General features: G+C 46.6%; 1 pseudogene; it reads left to right on the top strand.

The window, feature by feature from the left end:
* The first annotated feature begins 1687 nt into the window (after window positions 1–1687).
* LOC123124084 (pentatricopeptide repeat-containing protein At5g15340, mitochondrial-like) lies at window positions 1688–3937 on the top strand (annotated as a pseudogene).
* The last annotated feature ends 757 nt before the right edge of the window (window positions 3938–4694 follow it).

The following is a 4694-nucleotide window of genomic DNA, read 5'->3' as shown; positions in this document are numbered from 1 at the left end:
TCCTCAAGAGCGTTTTAATCACTATAAGAAACACAATCACTTGTAAGGATTGTGCCACTTGTTGCACTTTATTGTTATTGTTATTGTTTATCATTTTATGCATTATCTTGCTACCAAATGTCCTATCAAATTACTTTTATAGATTTTGGAGTGAAACCTTGCTAAAAACTTCTTGTAGATTCCTTTTGCTCCTCGTTGGGTTTGACACTCTTATTTATCAAAAAGCTGCAATAGATCTCCTATACTTGTCAGTCATCGGCCGTCCAATGGTCGGTCACTAACTAGTCACTGCTGTTATCTATAGCCGGTCAGTGTTTGTGTTTCCTGATACATAAAAAATTGACATCACACATGGTTATTGTTATGAAGCCCATCACTATCGGACACCTATGGCAAAAAGAACACCATTTGATAGAGTTCCACATACATATAGTTCATCCAACACCATCCACAACATATACACACTTTTAAGCAACATACAACAGAAACACTATTTGAAGCATGACAAACAAAAGTTTCACTAGGCTAAGAACAAAACTTCAAATCAACTACGTAACTATGCCGGCTCAAAAAGGAGCGATCTCCCCTTCACTCTGCTGCGTGTAGCTATCTCCTTGCTCGGTGAATTTACCAACTTTTTTTTTCCTTTTTTCACACTTTCATTCATGAACACTTAATAAATATCTTGCAGATTTTGTGAAATTAAAGAACATTTTTAATTTTTCAAATGTATTTAAAGTTCATGCACATGTTTTAAGTCTATGGATATTTTCTAATTTGTGAAGCTTTCTTCTAATTCATGAACATTGTTTGAGGTCCACTCATATTTTGTAAGTTCATTAATGTTTTTAAAAATTATGGTTTTGTTAATTTGCAACATTTCTTTAAATCAACAAACATCTTTTGATTTAACAACCTTTTTCAAATAAATAAACGACGGCTAGTTTTTTCTGAGCTAGCACTGGAGTGAGCGAAAAAGAACTAAGTGAACAAGGAGCAGGGAGCCGAGTTGAGCGAGTGAGGGCTTCATGGGACCGCATTATAGCAACAATTTCATCCTTTCAACATGAAATAGGAGTTCCCAAGGGATGTCGACGGACACTGACGCTGAAACGTGCAAGGACACTACAACCACACACAAAACAACTCCACTCTCTTGTCAGAACAAATACCGTCTTTAACAATAGCCTAACACAATATATGTATGAAAAAACACCGCTAGAACATAATTAAAACTCAAGTCAACGCAGATAAAACAACCGACAACAATAACATGCTAGAGAAAAAAAGGTTATCCCCACATGCTTCAAATAAGAGGGTGACACACAGGAGCATGGAGACTAGGCCGGCCCATTGGCGCTCAATACCGACTCGAACAACATATTGTAGGGAATGCTTTTTTTTTCATTCTACTTTCCAACTTTCTTGGCTTTTACTTAGTTTTTTTCATTATTTTTTTAGAAACACATCAAAATTTATTTTGTTTTGAAGGTAACAATTTTTTAAATCTGAATATTCCTTAGATCATTATTTGGTAACATGAACATTTTATGAAAAAAACGAGAATAGTTTTTAAAACTTGTGTGGATTTCTTTTGGCACGCGCTTGCACGTAGAACACACATGGGCCCGCCCTACATACCTGGGCCTGGGCCTCGTATTCTTTGACGCCAAAGGGCGCCCTGCCTCGTCTTCTCGTCTTTATATCAAAATCGATCTCAACGCCGGCCGGCCGCCGGAGTGTCCCTTCCGTCTCCTCCTCCCTTGCATTCTCCTCGCGCCACCCCACCCGTCCCCTCCCGGACTGTTGGGTCACTTCGGAGTCAGTGAGCGGCCACCGTGCGAGGCTACGGCCATGCGGCTGCACTGCGCCGCGCTCCTCCGTGGCGCCGCCTCGCTGCCGTCTCTCTCGCTGGTGGCCACACTCCACGCTGCCGCGCTCCGGAGAGGCGCGTTCCAGCGCGATGTCCGCGCACGGGTCGCCCGCCGGACTCCGCGCGCATGCTGTTCGACGAATTGCCCGCACCGCATCTGTCCAGCACACGGACGGTGCTCGGCCTGTTCCGCGGACGGGAGGGGGAGATGGATGACAAGGCGGTGATGGTGGTCCTCGCCGCGTGCGCGAGGGCTGGGATGGTGGGTGAGGGGAGGGAGGTGTTCAGGAGGATGATGAGGCCGGCGCTGCAGCACTATGCGTCTACCGTGGAGATGCTGGGAAGGGCAGGCGAGGTCGAGGAGGCAGAGGGGCTGATGAAGCCGATGGAGGCGCCCCCCCGGGACAGGGTGATGTGCGTGGTGCTAGCTGCTTTCCGCCCCCGGGCGCATGGCCGTGTCAATGTTGCTGAGAGAGAGTGGCCAAGTCGATGTATGGCAATGCATGCATGAATTTGGCCAACTGAAGATCAGAGCTCTCTGACACGGTTGGGTTGGTTCCTTGGTGGTAATGAGTACAACACAAGCCCCCTGGCTGATGGAGACCTGAAATTTGTACAACATGATCCTTGGTCTACCTGCATGGATCTGTCCTTCAGCAACCTGACTAATTGCCCTGTTTGTCGTCGCCCCATTACTCTGCTGGTACCTACTGAAGTTGCTTCCCTGCCACGTGCTGAACAAGAAATCGCTCCTATTGTGCACTGAATTGAGCAATACAATGGCCGTTTTGCTATAGCTCCTCACAGTATAACTCAGGTAAACCTGCCATATCTTCTGGACATAGTTTCTTGCACATGTCGAGTGCCATTGGAATTTGGACTGCATCCTTGCAAAAGCCCTAACAGCACTTGGTTTATTAGCTCTTTTGTCACTTTCAGATCGTTGGCCTAATGCCAATTTATACCTCTGACAATAGAACTGAGCATACAGAGTTGTACTATTAGATTTTTCTGGTGAACTCCTTATTAGTTGAGATCTAGATCAGGCTATATATAGTAGCAGTTGTATTATCTCCACATACCTGTACGGTACAATGTCCTAAATTTGCAAGAGTAACCCGTCGAATATGTTTAGAAATAAATCCAGTGAACGAGACTGAATTGTCCATCAGAGGGTACAATTGAACTCAGTTGATGATATACTGTAGTCACACCTAACTAGTTGGGTAGAATCTCCACGTAGTCCACCGAGTTAATAGATGTTCAAGTACATGCAATCCTCAGCTTGGCAATCGCTAGAAATAGACGGAACAAAAATGCACTAGGGAATCCATCGCTACTCTTGTCTATATTGAAACACTAGTACACAAGTGGTTGTGTGCCGTAGATGAGTGGAGGTTGTGCCCTAGATCATAGCAGGAACTCTAAAGGCTTCAACTTATGAAGTATAAGTATTGCAGTTAAGACTTAAAGAGTTAACTACAAATTGCTTCCAAGATCTTAAACTCTAATTTCACGTGGGACATTAAATTTCTTGCCAGGTGCTTACATTTTCCCTTGGTGTCTTTAAGGTTTTTTATAGAGCTGAGATGGTCAGAAGACATGCTCTTTCCCCGGGTGACAACGACTTGCAGCAACCGCTTCAAAATTCCAGGTTTTCTTTGTCCTGCTTCTCATGTGTGCTGAGTACTTGTAATTATGAACCTATCATTATAAAACTACTTTTGTTAGTTGCAAGGATAGCGAGTCAGTAAATAAATTGAGAACAATCTTACTTCTTGTCCTGATCTGTTGAAAAAAAGCATGCTGTCTTTTCCATGGTTTACTGATGGTTGCCATGGTCTGAAATGAAAATGTAACCAAACTTGCGATTCCCAGTTTGAGATCCCTGGGCTTTGTCAAGCTGTTCTCTGTTATACCCTGCTCCAATCATTTGCTACTACAGATTCATGCTGGATGTGAACTGCAAGCTAAACATGCTCTTTTGTCGTATAAATTTGTCTTACGGTTGTTCTGTTTCTCATCTCATGCAAAAGGCAGTGCTTTGACAAAACATGTTCATGATGTAGTTAGGCTGTATTGCAGTTTAGATGCCCCGGATGAAGCGAATTCCGAGTTAGCCAAACGGAGAAGCAAAGCACTGGCCGTGCACTTGTATACGTACAGAAGTTCCATCTGGAACTCCTCTTTCGTGGTTTCTCTTCATAAACCTAGCACCAACGGTTCGCATGGATGTTTTCGTAGTGAAGTGAAGCATCCCGAGAAGAGATTCAGTCAAAATCACGGTCAGCCTCTGACACCCGCATCACTCCAGGGCGACTCGGGTGGCGAAACCCTAGCAGCCACCCGAGACCCCTCCTCCCCGTCGCTCCCTCGCCGCCGCCGGAGGATATGCAAGGCGGGCCAAGCCCCTCCCAGCGGACGGCGGCGGCGGGGCTCTCCCTTCCAGTGCTTGCGTCAGGGCGTGGAAGATGTCGGGGCGGCTGTGTGCCCCATCGCGTGCCCGGCGGCGGATCTGGCGAAGGCAGGCGCGGCCGGAGTCAGTGTTGTTCCCCTGCGGTGGAGGGCGCGAGGTGGTGGAGAGAGCGGGCGCCGGCAGTACATCGTCTCGAGGTTCGAGCGGGCTGGATCTTGGCCCGGCGGGCCGGTGGTGGCGGCGGGGATGTTCTGTTCACGTCCGGCTCTGGTGGTGGAGGACTGGAGGGAAGCGGCGGTGGGTGGTGCTCTTCCCCTTCAGCAAGCTCTGCGAGTTGCATGCGTTCCCTTGCAGCATGTGTGCCATGGTTTGCTGCTGTCCGCCTTGGTGCGGATGCATAAACAT

Source organism: Triticum aestivum, chromosome 5D (assembly GCF_018294505.1).
Source record: "Triticum aestivum cultivar Chinese Spring chromosome 5D, IWGSC CS RefSeq v2.1, whole genome shotgun sequence".
NCBI classification, from domain to species: domain Eukaryota; kingdom Viridiplantae; phylum Streptophyta; class Magnoliopsida; order Poales; family Poaceae; genus Triticum; species Triticum aestivum.
This window is presented reverse-complemented; position numbering and strand designations above follow the sequence as displayed.